Here is a 27,572-nt window from a genome sequence, read left to right on the forward strand (position 1 = left end):
TTAGATTTTGTTGCTTTAACAGTTGCGGGAAATAAAGGCGTTTTAATGTGGCTCACTGGTTTCTCTTTCTTGTGGTTGCTGTCATCCTTTCACAAACCCAGCTCTGTGGAAGACAAGGGTAAATCCTGGAGATTGGCATCAGTGAGGCATGAAGCGTCCTCTGCATGTGGTGACTAGTGGGCAGGTCTTGGGGAAGCACCAATCTTTGCATGTCCTATGAGGCAGAGAATAATAGCAATAAAATACAGCATGGGGATTGGAAGAACCTGTTCTACAATTCCTGGTTCTGCCAGCGACTAACAAGAATTTGGGGCAAGTTACTTAACATGACTCTGACTCTGTTTTCTCATTATAAAATGTATATGATGGTAATATGGTGGAGGTCACGAGGATGAAGTACGTGTGAAGTCTTTAGCATTATACCTGATACGTAGTAAGAACTCTATACATGGGTACTACTACTCACAATACATGGGAGAACTGCTGTTTCCAAGTGTCACTGTGACTGGGAGAAAATGTCTCTATCGGGATAATTTGTTCTTTAGCAAGACCTTCTGGAGTTGGATTTAGCAGAAGGCAGCTCAAATTTGGATAACCCTCTTCTGTGTCTGTCGACTCATGGAACTGTTTCTGTCATTCACATTTAGTTGTATTTGTGTTTGTAGCATGATTTTGGCTTGTGGCTCAGTTTCCCTCACAGATGAGAAGCTCCTTGAGGGAAGAGTTGGGATTTCCATTCTTGGGTTCTCAAGAAAGCTGAGTTCTGGGCTACACACACGTACACGCACAAGGAACGTTGGCCAGGGAATGGGTAGGTAGGCAGGAACTACCTGTGATATGAAGAATTGAGGTTAGTTTCTAGAAAGTTCAGAGAGCAGTGGTTCTCACACTTGGCTATACGTTGGAGTCACTTGTGGATAGGGTGACCAACCATCTGGTTTGCCCAGTTTCTAAGGACCTGGGACTTTCAGTTTTAAAACCAGGACTTTTTGTGCTAAAAGTTGGAAAGTCCTGGGAAAGGTGTGAAAGTAAGTCCTGGGAAACTGGCATGAGTGGTCACTCTACCAGTGGAACTTTAAAACATGCTGATGTGACGGCTGGGACTCAGCCCCAGAGCTTAAGATATAAGCTGTGGTCTCGGGTGAGGCCTGGACATAAGTGTGGCTAATAACCCAGGTGATTTTGATGTTCAGAAAAGGATGAGAAGTGCTGATGAGCAGGAGCTCCTGACAGGGTTGCAGTGTACATCATTGAGCTGTGGATGGGATACCAGTGGCCTAACAAACTGGCTGCCTTTAGACTCAAGGGCACTGGTTGTCTAGCCCCATTAGCAACCTTCTAATTTCACTCCAGTGTGCCTTCCAAAATATGCCATTTTCTGTGTGTGCTATGACATGCACAAGGTTGGGAAGCACTGACTGAATAATAATGCATGAAGGTGGTGAATACAGACTTGTTAAAGAAGGGAATTTAAAGGCCCCACCCGAGAACATCCAAAGTGGAATCACTGCAAGCCTGGGAATCTGTATTTGAATCAGGCTTTCCAGGTGATTCATGTGCATGCTCAAATTTTAGAATCACAAGAACGAATAAATAGAAAGTATTACAAAAACATTGTAGTAATAGTCTTAAAGAAATGAACGTCAGAATACCCTGCCTGAATTGACTTGGGTACAGAAAATCTCAGGTGAGGCAGAGGAATGGGAACCAGAACCATTTTCCTTTATATCACAGAAACCTCCCTTTTCCCCAGACCTCTTCCTCTCCTTGAAATGATTGTGTCTCTGAACACCACAGCTGCAGCTGTCTGCTCTCAGATTTTCCCCTAAACCTCAGGTCACTGACCTTCACGTAGGCTAGATTTAGTTTCTTGTGGCAGATGAAATTATTGTTCTCAGTTCTTGACTTTCTTCTGCTCTGTGAGCTTGCAGTGAACAGAAGTGGAAGAGAATGCTTCTCACCTTCTTATGAATGAGAAGCATTGATATTTGCTATTGCAAGCAGCTCAGTTTTAGGGTCGTATGTTTCTCAGCATGATTGCGGCCAGAACTAATTTACTTCTCAAAAGAGAAGGAATTTGGGTTGCCACTGGTCCCACCAAAAGACTTTAAAACATATGACAAAAGAAGGGCTTACCATGGTGGTGAGGACCTGGAAAGGGGTGAAGACCTGCCCAGACTGATCATACTCGCGCATGTCAATGTCTCCATAGAGACTGCGGCGCTCCTTCCAGCCGGCTAGTCTCTTCTCCACCTTCTTGTTCATGAAGTGCTGGAAAGGGCCCCGCTGGGGCAGACCTGCAGTGCCTGCAGAGGAGCCAGATAGCATGTGGTTACCAAGTACCACGTGCCCACTCCAAGGCAATGTGTACTTTCTAAAGCAGGCAGTTCTTGTTCACGCCTCTCGTTTATTAGTGGACTTCCATTTACCTTTCTTAGTTTTCTGTAGGCTTTGGGAGGCAGACACAAAGTTTTCTGTAGCCCTGGGGAGGCAGACACAAGAGTCATCCCCTTATTTGCTGCTGGGAGCCTGGGACTGAGTTCTAGCTCTGACTCTGCCACTCACAACAAGACCTTGACTCACCACTCATCTCTATAGTGCATTATTGAGTAAGATCTTTTTTATAGCCATGAGATTGCATGATTTATATTTAAAAAGGCATGTAGAGAATGTCATGGGTTGAGAGTGAGTCTTCCCAGAGGCAGGAGGTAGGATCTGATGTGTGATGAGGGGTCCTGTCTTGCAATTCTCATCTTACCTCTATTAGATACTGAGAAGCAAAGGAACCCCATTTGCCTTCCACTAGGAAAGACACCAACATACGGTGCCCAGTGAATTCTCCCATCCAGGAAGTCTTCCTTAACAATAGCCTCCTGCCCAGGACAGGTCTACAGGTTGGTTTATCAACAGTAGCTCCCTGGTGGCCGCAGCTCCAGCAGCACCAGACTTTGGCTTCCAATTGCTTTGACCCCAGATCTCCATTGGTCTTCCTAGTTCCTGACTATCTCACTCTCACCTATTTTCTCTCTTCTGGTCTAGCTCATTTGGATTTTGACCCCAGAGTGCCCAGTTTGGTTTGTACATTGGTTTCTCCATCGGAGCTCATACCTGCTCTTGTTCTGTCCATGTATGGTCACTGGGAGAATGATGCCCAGCCTAGATTCCTGAGCAGAAAACCCTCCCCAGCCATGCTTGCCCATTCCCCTTGTGTTCAGAGGAGGCTCAGCAAATGCTACCTCTACCCACATCTTGATTTATTTTATACTCCACAGAGCCAGGGGTGTGGTTGGCAACTGATGGTGGTGGTGAATGGATTCCAGCTGCTGATGGCTGAGCGTGCCCTCCTTTCTGACTGAGACACCTGGGAGGGTGGGGGCGTGCTAAGTAGTGGGCAGTTGGACACACCGCAAGAACCTCATGGCAATTAAGGAGTTAGGCCATTTCCTGCCTCCCACACAGCAGGAAACAAAGATGTGTGTTGTTTTATTTCTTCCAGCATTGACCATAAAGATGCCAGACAGGCACTGAGATAGAAGCTCTGGAGGCAGGCAAGAAACAGAGGAGCTGACAAAAATCAGAGGCCATTGTGGATTTTAGAGATCAAATATCCTCCTTCTCAGATGAGGAAACTTAGACCCAGCAAAGTGAAAGCAAGCATTTTCCCAAGAGCTGTCACTTTCTCCTGCGCCAAGTTTAAATTAATTTAGGCAGCGTCACGTTGGAGACTGGGTTCTAAAAAAGGTAGTTTCCAGAGTCCACCTTGAAGAGCAGCAGCTTGGTGCCAGTGGACCTCGGAGGTGCCAGCCCACCGAGTCATTCTGAATGGATCAGAGCTGACCCAGTGCAGAGCTGTGCCCGCAGTGAAACATGAGAGAGGCCTCCATCCCTGGACTCCTCTGGCTCTTCTCTTTCCCCTGAGTTGTCATGTTGCCTTTCTTCAGGAGAGTCATCATCATCACCACCACTATCATCACCAACACCACTACCATCACCATCATAATTATCACCATCATCACCACCATCACCATCATCACCACCATCACAATCATCACCACCATCACCATCATCACCACCATCACCATCATCACCACCATCACAATCATCACCACCATCATTACATTTTTACTACAGGAGCTGAAGTTTGCATGCATCTATTCTTCAGGCTGTATCACCCACTGCCCCTCCCCCCGCCATTGCTCTCCTGCCTCCTCTTGCCTCACTCCTATTCATCTTTCAGGATCCTAATTTGGGCTTCCAATGAAGTGTCACCTCTACTGCAGGCCTTTCTGACCCCCAAATCAGAATTAGCTCCTCCTCCAGGCTTCCACGCTGTTTACTTCAAGGGTCTGTGTACCCGAGTTGATTTACTGCTTGTGTAAGTGATCAAGTAGAGATACTTAATAATGTCCCACTCAGACTTCAAGGTACCTGAGAATGATGCTTATGTTTTATCCTTCTACATGAATCACATGTCATGTAGGAAGTGCTCACCAGGAGTTGGTCACATTTAATGACTAAGTTTTGAAGGAGGACATTCTGGATTTTAAGATAATAGGAAGAAAGTTACGATAATACCAAACTTTTCCAAAATGCCTCTTTCACACAAAGCAAAATGAACCTAGTAACTACAGGGTAAGGTATCAGGTGATGAGACTCATAACATTTTGTATAATCAACACGTAGCAGAAATTTAGGGTATGGAGGAGGAACGGGGTCCCCAGGGGGTTGGAAAAAAATCATTAGGAATATCAGAAAACCATTCAATTTTAAGAATTTCTAATTTTTTTCCTTTTTGAGGATCGTTGGTGAGGTTTACTGTGCATTATGACTAACTTTAAGGACTTTGTTTCTCTCCCCAAGCTGCCCTTATACGGAGGCAGAGAGGTGACAGGGGCGGGTAGGGGTGGTGAGAGTGGGGATGGCGGTGAACAGAAACCCCTTACTCCTGCTCTTTTGGTCTTGGTCAATCACAACACCTTGTTTACTCAGCCCACCCCGTATGGGGTACATTCTCACTTCTCGGTCTGCAAAGGATAAGAGATAAAAAGGGATCCTTGAAAGACTTACGTCACGCGTTAGGAAGCTCTTTGCTATTGGAGGAGACAATTCCCAGCTTCATCCCTCAGGTTTGGTGGTGGTCAGACTGGAAGAGATTAATGGTGGATAAACAGGTCCCAGGGAAAGTGGCAGCATCCAGTCTGTGGTCAGGAGGCAGGGAGAGAAATGCTATACTGTAGATTCCATATGTGGCACTCACTTCTTCCATGGCTAGATTCGGGTTGCCTGACCTCACAGCGTAACAAGAAAGAGGCTTGTGCAACTGAGAAGGAAGCAGACCCCCAACCCATAGCCAAGAATGAAAACTCTGGTTAGTAGATAAACCACATCTACCTGATATTCTGATATGCTTTTCTAGAAGTTCTGAGAATGTGATGAACATGGTGGAAAAGTCTCTTTGCCAGGTGCGTAATTGATAAGTTGCTCTGCTAATGCCACATGAGTTGATTCTCATTGTGGGGGTTTTACTGAGTGGAGAAGATAATTAGGGGCTACAATAGGATTGTTTAATTAGATAATTAAAGAATAAATTATGTGACTCATTTTTTTTGTATGTGTACAGGCTTATTATTATTATTATTTTTTTTACTTTAGTGCAAGGGTCAATCAACTTCCTCTTAAAGGAGCAGGTATCAAATATTGTAGGCTTTGTGGGCCATGTGGACTCTGTTGCAATTATACAACACAATTGTTGGAACACAAGAGTAACAATATGTGAATGAGTAGGCATGGCTGTGTTTCAATAAAACTTTACATATGAACACTAACATTTGACTTTCATTTAATTTCCATGTGTCAAAAAACACTGTTCATTTGATGTATTTGTCAACCATTTAAAAATGGAAAACCGTTCTTCACTCACAAGCCATCCAAATAAAAGTGGGTAGGACAAATTTGGCCTGAGGGCTGTAGTTTGCTAAGTCCTGCTTTAGGGAATGCCTCAATGCACCTCCTGTTTCGAGGAGATTGGAGCTAGTTTCCAAGATAGAAATGAGCATTTTGAAGTTCTCCCAGCAATTTCAAAATCCGTTTTCAGGCTAGATAACTGGTCCATGATAAGTCTGAAAAGAACCTTTCCTGTTTACAGTCCCACCAACAGTGTAAAAGTGTTCCTATTTCTCCACCTCCTCTCCAGCACCTGTTGTTTCCTGACTTTTTAATGATCACCATAGAACTTAAAGTATAATAAAAAATAGATGAACAAATAAATTAAAAAAAAAATCTGAAAAGAACCAAGCCTGGACTTGCCTGCCTAACTCCAATATGAAATCTGTGGCTTCCAATGATCTTGAAGTCTTCCAGTTCATATTCTAGACTTTATGACCACATTTAAACCAACTTAGGGATACACGGCCCCTCTCTGTTAGAGGAAAACAGACCTTAGCTCCTAGAGTAAACAATTTCATCATCATGTCCCTTAAGCACTCATTTTCACACTGGCCAGCTTTCAGGGGTGTAATGCAATCTCACTTCCTAATGTGGATGAGTAATGTCATGTAACGTACTGTAACGGAGAGAGTTGTTTATTCCCTCACAGATATGCACCAAAGGGGTAAATAACGGCGACTCTCCATCTCTGGGTTTTGTTTGACATTTTCCTCTACTGCGCCAGCTATGACCTTAGCTGTGGATCATTTCCTTTTCCCTAGATGGAAGGAGCTGATGTTACGGAGAGTGGGGGTGGTGTTGGCTGATGTGGTTCCTGAATGTCTCCAGCAGCCCAGAGTGAAGCACCACTGCAACAGTCTTTAAAAATAGAGAATAAAGTAAGCTTAATGTAGCAGTGTCCTCAGGATACCAGAGTAGGCATTTAAAAAATAACTCAGGATGATTCTTTCTGGAGTCTGCCAAGGCGCTGAATTCTGAGACCATGGTGGGATTCTGATATTTAAAAAATGTTCATTGGTGGGAGTAGGGAGGTGATGGACTGGCATAGTTTAGTGCAGTATCTTGTGTCTAGTAGGCTCTCCATAAACGTTTACCATACAAATGAAGGGGGTGAGGTTTTAGAAGAGCATTTTGTCTGAACAGGAATTCCGGTTTCCTTCCAGCTAAACTGCCTCTTGGGTTGCCTCTCAGGTCTTTGCAGAAACATATGACATTCTGAGGAGTGGAGAGAAATTCCCCTTTGGATCCCAGGCAATTGGCACATTAAATCCAGTCTTACTTTTATGACACCAGAGTCTACGTGGTTCCCTGTTTCTAATAGCTGCTACTGGCTCAGCATTATCTCGAAAGAGGAATCCAGCTTCCTTGGTTTTTGCCAAAGCCCAAATCAATAAGCGTCTGCTTTCTGCTGCATTTGCAATTGGTGCTGCTGGCAGCATGGAATGTTGAGCATGTGGAAGCCATGAGCCCCCACCTAGCTCAGGACTTGTTCTGGATTGTAGACTGCTCCTTTGTAGGGGAGAAGGAACTCGGAGTTTGGAGGGGTGGGAGAAGTGGAGGCCGGAGCTCTGTGTTGCTGTGTTTCCTTGTGAGATAACTAGGAAGTTTTGGCAATTTTTAAGCTCCCATCCTTAGTAACAATTTTGTTTTTGTGGTGGGGGGAGCGGGTGGAGAAGGAGGGGAAGTTGGAAAGAGGTTGCTCTCTGGAAGTGATGAGACCCTGGAAAGAGAGAGAGATACATATTCAAAGAAAATTGAGACAATTTTTTTTTTTTTTTTTGAGGCAGAGTCTTGCTCTGTCCCCCAGGCTGGAGTGCAGTGGCACGATCTTGGCTCACGGCAAGCTCCGCCTCCCAGATTTACACCATTCTCTTGCCTCAGCTGCCTGAGTAGCTGGGACTACAGGCGCCCACCACCACGCCCGGCATACCACCAGGGCTGAAAATTGCTGTATTTTTTGTATTTTTAGTAGAGACGGCATTTCACCCTGTTAGCCAGGATGGTCTCGATCTCCTGACCTCATGATTTGCCCGCCTCGGCCTCCCAAAGTGCTAGGATTACAGGCGTGAGCCACCGCGCCCAGCCAAATTGAGACAATTTTTTTTTTTTTGAGATGGAGTTTCACTCTTGTTGCCCAGGCTAGAGTGCAATGGCACAATCTCAGCTCACTGCAACCTCCACCTCCTGGGTTCAAGTGTTTCTCCTGCCTCAGCCTCCCAAGTAGCTGGGATTACAGGCATGTGCTACCACGCCCAGTTAATGTTTTGTATTTAGTAGAGACGGGGTTTCACCCTATTGGTCAGGCTGGTGTCAGACTCCGGACCTCAGGTGATCTGCCCGCCTCGGCCTCCCAAAGTGCTGGGGTTACAAGCGTGAGCCACCGCGCCCGGCGAGACAAACGTGAAAGATTGTTTATAACCTCAAAATTAGTTCCATGCCCTCGATGCCAGGATACTTCTCCTCTGGTACAGAAAAGGCAAGCTTGCATGTTGACATTAGACTCTAGTCTCTTTAAGGTAAAATTCAGGTTCTACTGATCTTTGAAGCCTTGGCATCCAGCGTGAAGCATGATAAATAGTAGGTGCTTAATACTTGTAGGTGACAGAGTGAACATCAGATGAGCAAGCAGAATACACGCTCAGCACTATCAGCTTTTCTGGATATGTGAGAAATTTAATCTTTTCTCAATATGATCCCACCCTTTCTCACCTTTAACAGGCTGTTATCTGCAAAAAGCAGCAGAATTACATTCGACATTCAGACCTGCCATAGTGGCCTGAAAAGGTGTGCAATGTGTTGAATTTCAATCCCTTTGCTGAAAATAAACGGAAAAATGTGTATTGTTGCTCATGTCTCTTTGGCTTATCATGTCTTTAACAGTTTTGTTAAAAAGGGAATTTAGCTTTCAGACCACTGGAAAACTATCAAGCTTTGGCTAGAGCAGCAATTTTCAACCCTGGTGGTATGCTGGAGCCTCCTGAGGGGTTTTTAAAAAATTCCAACACACAGATGCACCCTACATCAATTGCATCTGAGTTTTGGCAGGTGGGATTCTGGACAAGCTCTCCAGGTAATTCAGATGTGGGCAGCCTAGGCTAAGATATCCCTTAGTTACCATTTACCCACGCTGGAGGACTAGGGCCAAATAGCTGCTCCTCTGATTGCAAATTAGCAGTCAAACCAGGGGGCTTTGGAGAGTGGAAATAATCCTGTGGATTACAGTATTTGATTAGAGTCAGTACTTTTTATTTTTGACAGTGGTTCCAACAAGCCAAGCAAACCCTGAATCTTTATATAAAAAAGTCATTTAGTTGGATTAAAGCTTTATCGCTTTTTGCCAACTTTTGAATTGGGTGGAAGCTATTAGTGCTAGAGAAATGTCACGATTTCTTTTAGAGCAAGGTTTGTGTTGCAATTTTCTGAATCCCCAGCTCCTAGTACAAGGCCTGCCATGTGGTAGATAGTCAAAAACGCTAAAATAATTATAGTAGCTGCTGCTTGCTGGGTACCGACGGTTACACTGAACACCTCATGTAATCTTCAAAACAACCATATGAGATAGGTCCTATTAGTATCTTCCTTTAGAAAGGTGCAGAAGGCAGAATTCTAAGATGACACCAATATTCTGCCCCCTATTGTGCCTGCCCTATATAATCCCCTCTCCTTGAATGTGGGTCAGATCCATGAATATGATGGGATATCACTCCTGTGATTATATTATGGCAAAGGTGAAGAAATTTTGCAGATGTGACTAAGTTTCCTCATCAGTTGACTCTAAAGTAATCAAAAGGGAGCGTTTCTTGGGTAGGCCTGGCCTTATCAGGTGAGCCCTTTAAAGGACAGGTTAGAGATTGGAGGCCTGCTGATAGGCATGTCACCATGAGTACTAATGCTCTAAGGAAATAGATTCTGCTAACATCCCAGAGCCCCAGGTAAGACTCTGAGTAAGGGGACTTAGCTAAGCCACCCAGATTCCCAACCCACAGAAACCATGATATAATAAACAGGTGTTGTTTTAAGTCACTAAATATGTGGTAATTTGTTATGCAGCAATAGAACACTAATATACCAGTGGAAAAGTCATGATACAGAGAGGTTAAAGGGCTTGGCCAATGATCCACATTAGGAGCTGGTGGAGCTGGGAGTCAAACCCTGACATTTCTGACCCCAAGCTGTTTAACCATGTTACCACCATTTGTTTATAAAATGAGGCTCATTTGCACTAGCCCACTGGCTTTCTGCAAGCTATAAACTGGGACAAAACCAAGGTGGATTCAAAATCTTGCTTGCTTTCTGCAGTGATGTGGAATTAGAGGCAGGAGCTTTCAGCATACCCCACACATGTGGAGGGTCAGGGCCAGAAGCGTGGGAAAGGTGTCTTTTCCAGATACACACTCCAAGCTGTGCCCCCAAGTTGGTACATATGTCAGTCATGCAAAGAGAAGGACTGAGCAAGGCTGTTTTAATCACAACTGGGAGCTCAAAGGCCAATTTACTGAACATCAAATAAACCTTAAGAAAGAGAGAGACGGGGCTGGGGTCACATGGTGACAACCACATCTGCTTTGCTCCAGCTGAGAGGCGAGGGTATTGACCTACATTTCTGAGCTGATCCAGAATTTAAACATCATAATTATTACAGTGGTCCTTTCTTAAAGAAAAACTAAGCTTTACTTTCATTAGCAATGTACATTTTAATCCAGCTTTTCCATTTTTTTTTTTTCTTTCTTTTTTTTTTATCTTGAGCCAGAGTCTTGCTCTGTCACCCAGGTTGGAGTGCAGTGGCGCAATCTCGGCTCACTGCAAGCTCCACTTCCCGGGTTCATGCCATTCTCTTGCCTCAGCCTTGCAAGTAGCTGGTACTACAGGTGCCCGCCACCATGCCCAGCTAATTTTTTTGTATTTGCAGTAGAGATGGGGTTTCACTGTGTTAGCCAGGATGGTCTCGATCTCCTGACCTAGTGATCTGCCTGCCTCGGTCTTCCAAAGTGCTAGGATTACAGGCATGAGCCACTGCGCCTGGCCCAGCTTTTCCATTTTCTTAAGGAGACTGAGAGAGAGAACTTTTAAGATATGGTTATTCTCAGACTGGGGCCACATGGGCTCTCTTTGCAGGACATTGGCTGTGCTGGGTGGCCAAAGCCAGCTTTTGTGAACAGAGGTGTGTGTTCTTGTGTTGGCTTCTAAATGGGTTCTCAGAGAGGTGGTCACCACCACTCTATCATCTGATGCAAAAGCCAGGGTGTCCCACACCAGAGCAGTCCATAGGTATTTATAAATTGAATGGTGCTGTGTGAGCTCTGATGAGCAATGTGACTCTGTAACTGCCTACAACGTGGACTTCGACTCTAAGGTAGGTGAACCCTACTCTACTCTCTGGCAGCTGTGTGACCTTGAGCAAGTCACTTGACCTGTCTTAGCCTTCATTTCCTCTTCTATAAAACAGGGATAATAATGTTTGGGCGGACCTCCTATTCATTATCCATTCTCCTCTCTTCTTCAGCAGGAGGAGCCTAACCGTGGGATGAAGTTAGTGTGCTCTAGCTAAAACCATTTCATTGTCTTGCTGCTGGGATGGCTATAAGACCTATCTCTGGCTAGTGAGAAGTGAAAGTCTGGTAAAGAAGGGGTGTCTTGGAAAGTTTTCATTTTCCTGTACTCAGCTAGAACGTTCCTTTTCATTTTCCCTTTACTGGCCTGTCCTCTTCCTACCTGGAATGCAGATGTGATGTCCAGAGGTGAGCAGCCATCCTGTGAGCATAAGGATAAGGAGTAGCAGAAAGCTATGAATGGCTTGGGTCTCTGATGGCATCATGGAGCCACCCACCATCCCTTCCCTGCCTTCCTTTGGACATCTTAACACGTGGGGGAAATATACTTCTCTTTCTACTGGTGATCTTTTTTTTTCCTTTTTATCCCTTCAGGCCAAATGCAATTCTAGCTGATGTAAAAACCTGGCTTATAAGGTACACTTCCCAAATATTTGAAAATACTCAGTGAGCCATCAGGTGTTAACATATGCAAGAAGTCATTCAACAACTTTATTATTAGGGATCCTTTCTAGAGATATAATCAATGTGAAAGGAGACAGGACAGGGATGTCTCTCTTCTTCAGTACTGACTTGTGGGAAGTAAGTATCCTGGTATGGTATGGGAATGTGTGGCCAAAATATAATTTAACCGGAGTAACAAATTGCCCATCAGGCCTAATGTGTCTAATTTTGTCTGAGGCAGAGAAGACCCAAGAAAGAGTTGCTCTTTGTCTTTGACTACCCCTTGCCTGAGAGAGAGTTCACTTAAGATCTAGAAAATATGCAGGGATTTGGGGTAAGAAAAGTGGGCAGTAACCAATGTATACCCCAGCAAGGCCATTTTAATGAACTCACAGTTCCACATGGCTGGGGAGGCCTCACAATCATGGCGGAAGATGAAGGAAGAGCAAAGGCACATCTTACATGGTGGCAGGCAAGACAGCTTGTGCAGGGTAACTCCCCTTTATAAAACCATCAGATCTTGTGAGACTTATTCACTATCATGAGAACAGCACAGGAAAGACCTGCCCCACTGATTCAATTACCTCCCACCGGGTCCCTCCTATGACACATGGGAATTATGGGAGCTGCAATTCAAGAAGAGATTTGGGTGGGGACTCAGCCAAGCCATATCAGCCATCATCTGCATCGACAGATACCAGATACTATGGAACAAGAAGGGGATGAGCACCTTTTTCTCTCCTCAGTCCAGTCACAGCCAAACCCCTGAATTTAGCTCAGGGGCTCAACTCCAGTAGGCACCTGGACCAACCAGCTGGGGCTCAGTCAGAGGAAAGTGATGAGGATGGGGCAGAAAACCAAAACCCTGTTTGTTATTTAGGGCCATGACTATAGGAGGTGGGAATAATGGCCTGAGGAAAAGTGGACCCAGTGGAGGACATGACAGTTATTTTCAAATCTGAAGGGCTTCCATGTAGAGCAAGGATCAAACTCCTCTGGCTCAGTTCCAGTGGGTGGAATTGGAACCAATGGTGAAAACTTCCAGGTTGCAAGATTTGGATTTGGGTTGGGTTTTGCATCTGTATATGTCAAAGACAGAGTGATCCATCTCAGTGGCTGGTCCCACTGCTGGTGGTATTTAAGCACATATGGAACTACCACTTGCTGGGATGTTGTACAGGGATCCCAGCATGCATTCATCTGTTGACTTCTTAACTCAATGAAATAATTGATGAATTAACAATTATTTGTGTGCTTGCCATGTGTCAGGCTCTTACAGCCTGGTCTGACTGACTACAGCCTTTGAAATCTCTCCTAACTTTGTGATTCTTTGATACTCTGAGTATAATGAACTCCGCTTTGCATGGGGAAAACTGATGTGCCAGGATCTGGAGTGAGTTGTACAACGCCACGGAACACATATGTCGCGGATTCTTCATTCTCTCTGAGCCTTTGCTCTCTCTAGTCTCCGTTCTTTTTCAAACGGCTGTTTCTTTCAGAGAAAAAAACACACACACACAAAAAAAACCCGTCATGCTTTACTAAACCATGTGGGCTTGGTGAGCACGTTTGGGCAGGATGTGCAGTTACCCAGTATTGGTCGGAGAGATGTGTTTTCCTGACTCTGGACAAATTGAAGCAAGCTCTCCCTTTGATCTGCAATCTTCCAAAATTCCCCAGATACCCCCAAGCAGAGGCAGATTATATGCAAGGGCTGTGGTTCAGATTTCATGGAACACATGGCTCTCTCACTGGGGTGTGGCTGTGGATTCTTCAGATTCAGTCACCCCCTCTATTCTCTGCACTTACATTCCAAAAATTGCTGTGGAAACCACACACCTCCAAGAAAGCCAATTTCTTTTTAAACATTTGTGAATCTCTCTCTCTCTCTCTGTCTTTGTCTCTCTCTCTCTCTCTCACACACACACACACACACTACCATTCCATTGCCAATCTTTACATCTTATATCTGTGACTTTTCTCTTTTAGGACCTCTTGCCTGGCAGAACCTCCATGTGTTGGGAGCACCTCATCAGGCAATGACAGCCAACCTTACTTTTGCAGCTGGGCATAAGGAAGGAGCAGAGCCATTCAGCTCAAGCCTCTATTCCTCCGTGGTGCATCAGGCTTGCAAGATGTAGCAAGAGCAAATTAGCAGCTGTGTAAGACTGTCTGACGCTAGTAAAAGCATCTGTTGGAAAACTTGCTTTGTAATTTCCTGAGCATTTAGGGTCAGAAGTGGATAGAAACCCCCAAATGGAAGAAAAACCTAATTGCTTTCAAGTGGAAGGAAAATAAGAAACAGAACAGCTCACATGGGTGCAGTCTGTGGATTCTCAACTGCAGGCCCCTGGGGTAAATGTTTCCAAAGCACTACTTTCTTAGGGAGCAAGAACTGACTTTCTCATGAAATGATTTATTTGTCCCAGACTGGACCATACGTGGGTGGGAGTGGTGATCAAAAAATTCACCCTCCCAACATTGCTCTGTAAGGCTGGAGATGAGTTGGAGAATGATGGATTGGGGCCCGTTAATGAGTTCTCTGTGTTAGTGTCTTGGATCATCTTTCTTGGTTTTAGTCATCAATGAGTTTTCAGCACCCGGAACAGTACCTGACGCATAGTGGGTGCTCAAAAAACATTTGTTGAACGACAGAATGAATGCACTTTTGTGTCCTAAGCTCTCTCTAAAGTTTCTGTGTCTTAGTTGGCTCTGTATATGGTTGATACCTGAAGTGGAGGTTAAAAACAAAACGAACAAACGAACAAACAAACAAACGGAACTTTGATCTCTAGACAGAACTTGAGAGAAATATAAATTGGGAGGGCTGAAAGAGAATAAGGGAGCCAACACAGTTGTGTAGGGTTGTTTGGGGAGGCCACAGCTCATACGCAGACTGTTGGAAGGTGTCTCAGCCTGGTATAGGCCAGTCGTTTCTCTCACATGCCTTTGAAGTTTGCGTCTCACACTGAACTCCGCAGTGAAGATTTTGCCCTTGCCAAGGCCTTTATCCTGAGATTAAGGGTCTTCCCTTTCTCTCCTGTCACTTTTGCTACATCTCTTTTCTTCTCTTTCCCTACACTGCAATTCTCCTTAATAGCTAGTTTCAGCTCTGGATGGTAAGATTGGGCTTCGCAAAAGACCCATTTCCAAACTCTCTCTTAACAAATGCACATCTTGACAGCTTTCATTGGCCTGAATGTGACTAAAACTGAGACTTCGGGGAATCGAAACTGTGATTTCCAAAAAGAACACAGCATCTGCATAACTAAAAACCCTGTCTGACTGTATGTGACTGGGGCTTTAGAGGAAATCTGGAGAATTTATGTACCCCCCCTTTGCCAGCTGCAGTTTGTCACTCTCTTTAGTACTTGGAGTAATAGCTCTTTGTTAATAATCACAAAAGGTTGCATCTTTTACTTAGTAAATGAGGCTTAAAGATAAAACACCTTCTTTCTTTCCCTCCTCCATCAATGAGGCACACTTAGAAGAAACATCATGTAGAGCTATTTGCAAAAGGCTTGATTTCTTTATCTGGAGAAAGAAATGGAAACGCAAAGATGACTTGCCTCTGTGCCTTCCCAACTCTCTTGGCATGGAGAATACAGGCTCCTCTGTGTGTTGAACCCAAGGTTAGTAAGTCAGAGCTCTGAGAGCCATGGCAAGCATAGGTGATTCCTTAGGTAATAGGTTAGGCAGGGGAGAAGGGACAAAGAGAAGCAGAAAAAAGAGAAAAAAAAATTACAAGAGGAGAAAAAGAGAGATAGTAACATGCTTCCAGACAGTTCAGCTGCCTTTTTGTGCATCAGCTAATGGCTGCAGCCTGCTGCTCTAAAGACACCAAATCCGCAGCTGATTCATTCCTCCCACTTGAAGAGATGCCTCATTGGCTAGTCACTGCTCCCTGCCTTAATGGGATGTGCCTGGGGCTCAGATATGTGGTTTGCTAAGCTTGGAGACTGAGCCCACCTTGGGGGAGCCCAACTCCACAGACACAAAGGCAATAAATGGGACAAAGAGTGGGGGACCCTTGGCCAGAATCAAGCTAACCCCTGGAGGTGGTGCCCTCTACATTTCCTTCAAATGATCAGATTCTCTCACTGAGGAGATGAGGCTGAGTCTCCGGGACTCAGGACGCCATATGCAGCTACTGAGCTAGTGGCTTGCACTGGCTTTGGTTTTATTGGAAGTCGTTCTCTTTGGCCCAACACCAGATAATACCTAAATATGAACATTAGAGTTTTTGAGCCAGATTCCAGTCGTGAGTAGTAGTAGCTCTGCAGACTTGGCTGTTTACAACATTTTTATTTATTTATTTATTTGTTTTTGAGATGGAGTTTTGCTCTTGTTGCCCAGGCTGGAGTGCAATGGCATGATCTTGGCTCACCGCAACCTCCACCTCCTGAGTTCAAGCGATTCTCCTGCCTCAGCCTCCCGAGTAGCTGAGATTACAGGCACCTGCCACCATACATGGCTAATTTTGTATTTTTAGTAGAGACAGGGTTTCTCCACGTTGGTTAGGCTGGTCTCGAACTCCTGACCTCAGGTGTTCTGCCTGCCTTGGCTTCCCAAAGTGCTGGGATTACAGGCGTGAGCCACCACGCCTGGCCTTTTTTTTGTCTTGACCTATGACATTGGCTCTGACCTTGTCCCAAAAGGCCCTAGCTCCAGGATCCCATTTCATAAACCGAAATGCACCAGGTCTGCGTCTGTAGCCCTGGGCTGGCCTTACCCTTTGCATCTTTACGCAGTTCTGCTTTGCTGAGAGAAGGGCCTTGTTGGGCAGCCTGATCTTCTCCTGCCTCCTTTGTCTTGTCCTCAGTGCTCTGGGCACCCTCTCCCTTCTGCAATGCCTGACCGGGAGGCGAGTGCACGTCTTCAGGCCAGCCCTCTTGCCTCTTGTGCCCCTCCTTCCTCTCATGGAGAACTCTGGACAGAGAAACATCCACCCTCAGGTGTGATGTCCTGAGTGACTCAACAAACCCCAGTGAGTGACCCACCATGTGGTCACAAGAGGAAGATGTTGAACTGGAACCCCCAACTTCAAGAAAAATGACTTAATCTAGAAAGAAAAGAAATGAGCCGGGCGCGGCAGCTCACACCTGTAATCTCGGCACTTAGGGAGGTTGAGGCAAGAGTTTGAGACCAGCCTGGGCAATATAACAAGACCTGGTCTCTACAAAAAACCTGAAACATTAGCTGCGTGTGGTAGCACATGCCTGTGGTCCCAGCTACTCTGGAAGCTGCGGCAGGAGGACCACTTGAGCCCAGGAGGTTGAGGCTGCAGTGAGCTATGGTGGCGTCACTGTACTATAGCCTGGGTGACACTGTACTCCAGATTGAGTGACCCTGTCTCAAAAAAAAAAAAAAAGATATGGTCAGCTTATTCTTGCATAAAATATTAATTCCCACTTAATATTCTCATTAAGTGGGCATACTCTTCTAAATAGTAAGACGATTGGAGAACAGGTTTTCCACACTAATGCTTCCAGTGGTGACAACAAAGTATTTCATTTTAGAGTAAGTAGGGTCAACATACTACACGTTAGACTGTGTTTTCTGTTTTTCAGTTCACGTTATGTTAATTATTCGTTTATATATTTTTAGTAATGACCAGTTGTGCTATAGGTAATGGTCAGTTTTCATGCCTATCTCCACTGTTAGATTATATGTTCCATGAGGTCAGAATTCTACAAACTTTGTTCACCAATGTACCCCTACCATGTAGTGCTATATCTGGCAAAAGGTAGATGCTCAATCTGTATTTGTTGGATATATGGATGGAGGGATAGATGGATTACAAAGCATTGGATGAAGGTAGAGAGGAACCATAGGTAGTAGACTGTAGACTCTAAATATTAACTATGAAGAAGGGAGAGTTACTAGTGGTGCTTTTTTTTCTTTTTCTTTTTTTTTTGAAACAGAGTCTTGCGCTGTCACCCAGGCTAGAGTGCACTGACCTGATCTCAGCCCACTGTAACTTGTGCCTCCCAGGTTCAAGCCATTTACGTGCCTCAGCCTCCCGAGTAGCTGGGATTACAGGCGTGTGCCACCACGCCTGGCTAATTTTTGTATTTTTAGTAGAGACAGGGTTTCACCATGTTGGCCAGGCTGGTCTCGAACTCCTGACTTCAAGTCATCCGCCTGCCTCAGCCTCCCAAAGTGTTGGGATTTCAGGCTTGAGCCACAGCGCCTGGCATTTTTAATGCATTTTTAATCAACCTCAAGTCCACAGTGATGACCAGAGTCAGGAGCACAAAGTCAAGGGAGTGCTTCTTCACCCAAGAAGGTTGTGTTTGGAATTGGTCAAGAGTGTCCTGCTATATAGTAAGGGCTCAGACAACAGGCCATGATGTTGCTTTGGCATTTTGTGGGTAGCCCACCCACAGAAGCACTAAATGGCAACGTACTTGGTAGGTTTAATATTTTTTTTTCCCTGAGAGTCAAAAAAATTTAATCTGAAAATAAGGATCCTGGAGGTGATAATTAGAAGAGAATGGTTAAGGATTTAGAAATAATAGAGTCCCAACTGGAGCCTTGTACTCACGTCAGACGTGGGAACTATCCTCATCGATATTGGGTAGAAACCTGAAATTTTCTTATGCCATCCAGATTAAAAAAAGATGCATCATTTTTCATTTGAGTTTCAACTTGGTGCTTAAAGTTGTGGTTTTTGAAGCTTCTATTCATTTCTGATGGTTCTTTAACTCCTCTCAAAAGACTCAGCTTAAGCGGTTTATGTGTTGCACAGTTGTGACTAGCTGGGCAGTTTTTTTAAGGAAAACAAAATTGTTAAGCTTGGAAAAACATCTGCTCTGTGTCTGTTCACTGGATTCCGCCAACTTTTTTAGCAAGTTGTGACATTTGAACTGACAACCCTAAGGCATATTTCAGAACATTGAGGAAATCTATGCTCAATAAATAGGTTATTACACATTTCTCCAGTGTCCCATTAAAGAATCTGAAAGTGCTTCTTTCGCTTTGGGATTCTTGTTTATAGACTTGTAGCTCAGCATTCTCATCTATCATATCAAGAAGATATGCAAATGATGTGAGCCCACAGGACTCAATTAAGCCATGCCTTGTCAAGATGAATAGAGTCATCCAGTGACTGCTGGTGAGCTGAGATGCCCTCCATGGGAACAAATTCTGGCACTTAAAAATCATACTCATAAAATGTTGAAGAGAAGAGAATGCTTTTTTAAAGGCCCCCATGTCAAGTAACCAGTGGGGGAACTGACCGGATTTCCATCTGTTTCAAATTAAACGTGTTTATTATCTTTGCGTCATGCTCCCCAGATCAGCATAATCAGTTAGAAAAAGATCTTCTGTGATCTTAGCAGAAAGCATGTTTTTGTAAGTTTTTCTGGCTGCTTGCTTCCTTATACAAGTCACTGATATTTCTTCCTTCATTTTGACTCTGTCTTGTGCTTTGTTGGAGCTAAAGCATGATGTTGGTGGGCTCTATTCATTTGGCACTTATTTTTTGTTTCCTGTTATGCCCCTGAGTCTATGCTATGTTTTGAGGATAGAGTGGGAACAAGATACTCAGTAAGTAAATATATAAGTAAAGTAATTATAATTTGCAAAAGTTGCCCTAAAGGAAATAAACATGGGAGACAGAGAAAATCAAGCACAAGATTGTCAAGGACAATCTTTAGATTGGGTGGTTAGAAAAGAATCGAGCTGAGGCATGAAGGCTAAGAACAAGCTACTCAAACAGAAATGGAAGGATGAGGATTCCAGGCAGAAGAAACAGCAACTGCAAAGGCTTTGAGATAGTCAAAGCCTATCAAAGCCTCTGGTCATCACTGTGGACTTGAGGTTGATTAAAAATGCACCACATAGCTTCCTGATATGATAGATGTGAATGCTGAGCTACAAGGGCTTGCAGCATCTGAGGGACAGAAAACCAGCCAGTGTAGTCAGAGAGGACAGAGAGGCAGAAAATGGCATGGAGGGATGCCAGGCAATGAGGCTGGAGAGAAACCTGAGCCTGCCCAGACAGTTTTTTGGGAAATGTTCATGATTTTAGATTTTATTCCAAAACAATGGAAAGCCAAGGGAAAATGTCATGTTTGATTTTGCATTTTATGAGAATTAGGCTGGCTTATCTATGAAGAACAGATTGGAGATGGGGAAGGGGAAGCAGGGAAGCCAGGTGGGAGGCGATTGGCTCAGTCCAGGTGAGAGAGGACCACAGCAGCTTGCACTGGGATAGCATCATTGGACACTGGGAGAGGAGGATGAGCTTGAGAGAGGTTTTGGAGGTAGAATTGACAAGACTTGTGGATGCATTGGACAGAGGCGATAGACAATAGGAAGACTCAAGGGAGCTGCTAGCGTGTTGACCTGCAACGAGGTGGCAACTGACTGTGAGAAGGGTCCTAGGGAAGGAACGACTGTTGTGTGGGAAGGTGGGGAATGGAAATTCATCTTGAACCTATTAATTGGGAAGACTTGTTAGTAAGCTCTATGTAGAAATGAAGAAGTCTTTTGGCAATACATCTCTTGAAAGGGCAAACCTTGTAACTCATTGTTATAATTCTCAACGTAATGACGCAAACATTTGGAAAAACATGCGATGGAACTTGAGACAACTGAAGTCTGGAAAATCAGAGATGATTCAGGGTTACCAATAAATCTAGCAAATGACATAGCATATGGGAAAGTGTAAACATGGGTTTTCTCCTTTGTAGCTTCCTGTCTGATTAGACTTTATTTCTGTATTGGAAACAAATGTGCTGACTGAGACATGGGTGCAGGGAGTGTGAGGGCTGCTTGTGCTGAGAGGGGATGGCCAAAACATCCAGCAAGAAAGATGAGCTTCATGATTCAGGGAGAGGAAGTACTCCAGGGTTGGAAGGTATGCTTAGGAGATGATACAATCTACTTATTTGATATTGTCCTTTGAGTTTTATGGAGTGCAGCCCATTTTTTTTTTAAAGCTACTGTTTAAAATGGTATTTTCTCTGTAAATCAGGCATGAAAAAAAATGACCCGAGGCCCTTCTTAACATTTCTTCAGTGGAATCTCTGCCTTCCTATTAATTTTCAGCAGATTGGGCTTGTTTTTCCACCTGTCTGCCCATTTCCAAGTGCAAACTGTCCCACTCTTTGCTTATCTCTTTCTGTTCAGTGTGCAAAAGGGGTCCATGGTGATTTTAGGAAGCATAATATTTGGTTGGTTAGTGAACAGTCTGCAAAACAAAATAACGTTACTTTGATGTTAGTATTGGTACCAGACCTGGAAGAGGAGCTTGTCCCTGTGGATTTCTGCTTTGTGTGTGTAAAATCTCAGAATGGTGCAGGGGAGACTCCTCTATTGTTGGTATAGAAAAGGCTTAAGTTTTGGGGTCAGAGAGCCCTGAGTTCAGTCCTTAGTTCTGCTGTTTTCTATTTTGCAACTTTAGGCTTGTTACTTAATGTCTTTGAACCCAGTGTTTTAATCGGTAAAGTATGGATAATTATATATATGTAAATGACTGGGTTGTTGTGAAGATTAAATGATATGACGTATGTAAAGTTCTTAGCATGATACTTATTTCATGCTAGTTACCACAAATAGTCTGCCATGCTATTATCATTGAATATGCAAACATAATGGTGTCAGTTTGACAGTAAATATACCTCCCTGGTTTGTAGCCCTGTAAGGGCTGTTGTCAAGCACTAAAACCATGGTAAGAGGGTGCCGGAGTGATGGGGTAGGGCTTCTCTGTTACAGTCTAGCAAATGTTGCAAAAGGGACACTCCTGGTGTGTTTAACGCACTTATTTTTCAAATTGTGTTAAAAATTCAAACTGACCAATTAAGTTAAAAAATGGAGACCTTTCCTATGCAATGTGGATGACAAGCTTCTTTTGAAAAACCAGATCTGGCAACACAAGGCCCTCTGCATTCCAGATCGTGACCATCAGCTGTAACTCAGGAGGGCAAGCTCTTTCCAGTTCTCTCCACTGTTCCTTCCCAGTGCCCTACCTTAGAGATAACCTACTGTTAGCTCTTACATTGACTACTGGCCAGCTCATGTGATTAGACAAACACTTTCACTCTTTTAGTCTCAGTGATCCCATCTGTAAAATGAAGATGATAATCATAACATTTATCCCAAACGTTTCTTTTGAGGATTAAAACACTTCCATTAAAAAGTTGTTTCACAGTGCTTGGTGGAGACAAAGAACTCAGGGCTAGCTATTATTATTATCATTATTAGGCAGCTTTGCAAATGAATGGGCATCTAATTGAAATACATACCTAAGTGGACACCGACAGAAATTAAACTGAGGATAACACACACTTTGTATTTGCAACATATGGTGAGTTTTTCTTTTCTCGTACTTCCTTGTAGTTGGTCTTCTCTATATTCTTCTCTCAGGGAAAAGCATTTGACAGAGAATCCTCTGCTGTCACATCCACCCTTCACCCTTTTCCACCCGGGAGCTGACTCGTTTGGATTATATCAGTGGGATGAATGGTGTCACCATTTATTCCCCCATCTAGTTTCTTCCCTAAGGCGTTGCATTGAGCCTGCTGAGACCCTCACTGAAGGTTACTACTTGCCTTCAAATATTCTCTCCTTCTGAGTTTGGTAACCCTTCTTTCAGATCATGAGGTCTTGGACCTAGGGTGGTAATGATGACACTCTCACTAGCCCTGGGGCTCTGTCACATTTCTTGCAGTGCTCTCATATGTCTTTGAACCTTTTGTAGACAATCTTTTTTATCAAAACAATTTCTATTTATCCTACTTGGAGTAAGTCATCAACTGATGTAGCTTCCACTGCCTTGAAAAAAAATTAGAATTGTGGCTGAGCATGGTGGCTCATGCCTGTAATCCCAGCACTTTGAGAGGCCGAGACGAGTGGGAGTTCAAGACCAGCCTGGCCAACATGGTGAAGCAAATACAAAATTAGCAGTGCACAGTGGCGGGTGCCTGTAATCCCAGCTACTGGGGAAGCTGAGGCAGGAGAATTGCTTGAACCTGGGAGGCGGAGGTTGTAGTGAGCCAAGATTGCACCACTGCACTCTAGCCTGGGTGACAGAGTGAAACTGTGTCTCAAAGAAAAAAAAAAAAAAAAGAAAGAAATAAGTAAAGAAGAATTGTGAAAGTAAAAATCAAAGAAAAGGAGTTAATTTTAAGGTTCTAAGCCCAAGATGATATTTTGAATCCACAGCAGGGTAATGGTCCTAGAAATCAGGCTTCATGGAGAGAGAAAAAAGTTTTTAAAATTCTTGGAAGTTCCCAGTAACATATAGAGAGCCAGGCTAGGTCACAGAGGATCAAAGCCACAAGTGGAGAGCAGGCAGGAGAAATGACCTGTGGGAAATTTCCACCAGACAGGAAGAGGAAATAGAAGCCATTGCCCTGGAGAAGGAAGCGAGATTTCGAGAGGGCACAACTAGGATGTGTACCACAGCTTGGTCACTGAGAAGTGACTGCTTCTTCCACAACCCCACCTTACTTAAGCAAACTTGGGGTAGGGTGAGGGTGTGATGAGGTATCGGAAACCCTCACAGAAAGCCCAGATGGCTTGAGGGAGAGTCAACATCTTGACTTGTCCCCCGTGTCCCACTCTGTGACTACTGTGGTAGGGAAATGGTGAAACTTCCACCATCCCTCTTCCAGGGTAGAGTGTTCCTTATGGCCCAGATTTCCTGTCTGCCCCAGGGAGAGGACACCAAGGTGCTGAGAACAATGTTGTCTTGGTATAGACTTCAGGGTTAAGAAGCAAAATGCCACAAACCATAGAGAGCTGGTGATTTGAGGGACCCAGAGACCTTGGACATCAGCAGCAGATGCCAGCAGATGCCCATAAAGGACAGTGAAATCGGCCACACCTAAGTAAATACCAGCCAAGGACATTCAGGGACAAAACCAGTGTGTAGCTGAAGACCCAGAACTCCACAGACTCCTGCCACAAAGATATGCCAGCTTTTCTCTGCCCCCAGATACCACCTTGGGAAGGAGGTATAAGCAAAGTGACCCCTTGAGAGAGGAGGGAAGCAGTCTTTGAATTTCCTGGGTAATTTACCCAAATGAAGCTGAGTTAATCCCAAAGTGAAATGTTTTAAACAGGAACAAAGTCATTTACCCTTAATTAAAAATTAGTTTAATTTAATTAAATAATAATTAGACAAATAATTAAATAAAATTAATTTAATTAATTTTAATTTTTCTCTGTCAGCAGGAGGAAAGGTAGCTTCAGAGTAAGAGAGTAATGATAAACAATAATGAGCTTCATCTTTTGTATACTTCTGAGTGTTCTGTATAAATTTTATTTGTAAATTCTGCATGAACTCTCTCGCAAGATTGACCCTTTTCTCTGGACTTTTGTCTTTGAGCCACTGATTCATATTAAGGGTGGTGAATGAATTTTACCTAACATAACCATTACTGTTACTTTCTAAGTCTTTTTAAACATAACAATATGGAAGGAAATTAAGACAGAAAGAAAAATATCCATATCCCCTCCACCCTAAAGCAAGGACATCCATTTTGAAAAAGTATTTTTTTTTGCCCATGTTGTTAATATACTGGTGACAGATTGACCAAACCATTTGCCTATAAAAGTCTGTCCTGTCAACGTCCTGAGTTTGTCCTTGGTGACGTAAAGGAAAATGAGAGAAATGAGCTGATTACCTGATGTTGTCACATGGCATCAAGCTTCTCCTTACTTGGATGCCCTTCCAATTAGTGAAAAGGGACATTTTCGGGATGGTGTCCAGACTCAACAGTGTCAATAGGATTTCACTCTTTCTATCTTACTTAGTGTTTGCCATTATACAAAACCCCAGGATTCATGGGGATTCCTCTCTGTCCTTCATCTGGCATTCTAGATCCTGATTCTGGGGCTCTTGACTCCTTTGGAATATTGACATTATGATGTTATGGGTAGAATATTGCAAGTAGAATCCTTGAGTTTTTATTAATTGCAGTCCTAAAGAACAGATTTACAGATTTAAACTTTGCTTACCTCTGCCTGTTTTTCTCCTTTGTGTTCTAATGCATGTGACATTTTAAGGAAGTGTTTTACTTGGATGCTTGGGAAATGAGCAGTGAAGCGAAATAGCTTTCCCTGCTCTTATTTGTCTTACTCTGATTTGGAGGCATATACTCTTCTAAACTATTGCTTGTTCATGTGCTTCTGTCAACTTAGAACCTTAAAGAGGCACGATCAGATTTGCCCACATTCCTGAATAAGGGAGATGCCTATTTCAACAATAGTACCTACCAGGGTTAATACAGACCAAGAAGCCTACTTGTTGCAGGTAAGTTAAAGTAGCTGGTATTTTGAAATGACATTTGGTTCCCACAAGTGTTCTCTCAGTAGTCCACTGTTTGGAGGTTCTTGCAGAAGTATCTCCAACATGATGATCATGGGGTCACATGAGAAGTACTAAACACCGCTGATGATGTTCCTGTGTATTTTTCAGCTTTGAAGGGGGTGACACTTGGATAAACCCTGGAGAAAAAAAATAAAGAAAAGACTGAATGAAACCTAGAGGCAAAAGCTATGGACAAATGGGTGAAATAAACAAGCAATTTTCTTTTTGTTGTTCCTGAAGCCCACTACATTAGCTCTGGCAGCATTACCAGATTTTAAGTCACACTGACCAAATCAAATAGGAAAATCAGATCGTGATGAGCCGGACTGGCATTATTTCTAATTTCTTTTATAATTTCCTTTGTGAGTCATGAATAATTTAGAACCATATATTTCTTTCCATTTCTGAACGCACAAAAGTATTTTTGTTTTTTTCTTTTTCTTTGAAATTGAGTTCTCATTGCATTTTGTTGGAGAATATAGTCTGCATGTTTTATCAATCAATTCCTTAATATTTATTGACTTGCCCTTTATGGTCTGGTATGTGCTCAGTTTTTGAAAATGTTCCCTGGAAAATTGAAAAGAATTCAGATTATTTAAGAGTTGACATAAAGTTCCAAATATGATGTGAATTTGACCAAATGTCTTAATCATGCTGTTTAATTCAGCAACATCATTAATTTTTTGATCACTTGATCAATCAGTCTGTAATAATTAAGTATTAAAAATTACACTCTAAGAAATTCAATTTACCATAATTTTATTGACCTTTACTTTATATGAGTAGTTGCTTTTGAAGGTCAAAAAGTGGTCAACTATTGGCAATTTCTTAAGGTTTGATCTAATATTTTGGAGCTATGTTGCTGATGTTTGTTGGTTCAGGTTTGTAATAGTTTTCTGACATATTGTGTGATAAGGTTTTTACTTTAAAATCTATTTCATCTGCCAATTTATATGGTTAGAGCATCTTTATTTTGATCAGTATTTTAAAAATATAATCCACATATCTTTCTTCTGATTAAATTCTATTTGGACTAATGTCTGGCATATTATTATTATTTTTTCTATTTACTATGAGTTGACTCACAATAAATATTCAGTAAATGGTAGTTTAAAAATAACAAATATTAATTTAACAATTGATTTTTTAATTAATATTTTCTTTATAAGATTTTAACTTTGATGATGATTTTTGTAGTTTCATTTTGCAGTTTCATTATCTTTTTTTAAATTATGATAAAATATTTCGTGTATTAGCCATTTCACAAGCTTACTTGATTTTTTTATTTGAAGTTTTATTTTATTTTACAGTAGCAGGGTGGGTGAAAAGAGGATACATAGAATTTTTATGTATCAGTGTTAGCTGTGAGGTTAGTTTTGGCTTACTGAAGTTACCAGTAATGATCAATCCTCATTATCCAAAGAATACAGAATCATAAAACATTGGAGATGGAAAAAAAAAACATCTATTGAGGCCGGGCGCGGTGGCTCACGCCTGTAATCCCAGCACTTTGGGAGGCCGAGGCCGACAGTCACGAGGTCAGGAGATCAAGACTATCCTCGCTAACACGGTGAAACCCCGTCTCTACTAAAAATACAAAAAAAAGTTAGCCGGCTGTGGTGGCGGGCGCCTGTAGTCCCAGCTACTCGGAGGCTGAGGCAGGAGAATGGCGTGAACCCGGGAGGCGGAGCTTGCAGTGAGCTGAGATCCGGCCACTGCACTCTAGCCTAGGGGACAGAGGGAGACTCTGTCTCAAAAAATAAAAAATAAAAAAATCTACTGAAACTTCGCATCAAGAATCTCTCTTGATCTCTTTATTTTGGTCTTTCACAGAAGACCAAAATAAAGACATGCTACTGTGATGCAGGGCACAGAGGTTCCAAACAGTGAAATAATAACTAAGCCAGGTCTGATTCACATCATTTTACTTTCATTTTTGTCTGCAAGAGACTGTGAAGACAGGAGATTTCAACCCAGGAAATCTAAGCCTGTTGCACTGGGAAGTGGTGATTCCCTCTGAGTCAGATTGGATGATATTTGAGGTTATTTAAAACACTGAGTTTTGATGTTTTTTTTTCTTAAATACAGAAGAGGAGGATCTCACAGTTAATGATAGAACCAGACCTGGACTTTTGATTTCTTGATTCCAAATTCACCATTCCAAGTACAAAGGCCACCCAAGTCTCCTCCCACCCCCAGTGCACCCCTGTGCCTTGAGGCCATAGTTGCTGTGAACTATGTATTATCATACTTTTTTCTTTCCCCAGAGACACTCCATGAGTGGAGGGACCCTGAATGGGAGCTTATCA

General features: G+C 43.1%; 2 long non-coding RNA genes across 4 annotated transcripts; one reads left to right on the forward strand and one right to left on the reverse strand.

Moving 5' to 3' along the window:
- LOC117066591 lies at nucleotides 1-24,784 on the reverse strand. Of its 3 annotated transcripts, XR_004430390.1 has the most exons (7): nucleotides 24,578-24,784; nucleotides 6,564-7,666; nucleotides 5,068-5,143; nucleotides 2,189-2,306; nucleotides 1,846-1,924; nucleotides 467-830; nucleotides 1-214 (listed from the first exon to the last, which is right to left on the reverse strand). It is a non-coding gene; the product is annotated as an uncharacterized LOC117066591 (long non-coding RNA). The 3 variants fall into 3 exon arrangements; XR_004430388.1 differs by lacking the exon at nucleotides 467-830; XR_004430389.1 differs by lacking the exon at nucleotides 467-830 and having other exon boundaries at nucleotides 2,137-2,306.
- Nucleotides 20,709-26,336, forward strand: LOC117066592. Its single transcript, XR_004430391.1, has 3 exons — nucleotides 20,709-20,805; nucleotides 25,095-25,206; nucleotides 25,372-26,336. It is a non-coding gene; the product is annotated as an uncharacterized LOC117066592 (long non-coding RNA).
- Nucleotides 26,337-27,572: the final 1,236 nt, after the last annotated feature.

The sequence above is a fragment of the Trachypithecus francoisi genome, unplaced genomic scaffold (genome assembly GCF_009764315.1).
Source record: "Trachypithecus francoisi isolate TF-2019V2 unplaced genomic scaffold, Tfra_2.0 Lachesis_group20, whole genome shotgun sequence".
NCBI lineage: Eukaryota > Metazoa > Chordata > Mammalia > Primates > Cercopithecidae > Trachypithecus > Trachypithecus francoisi.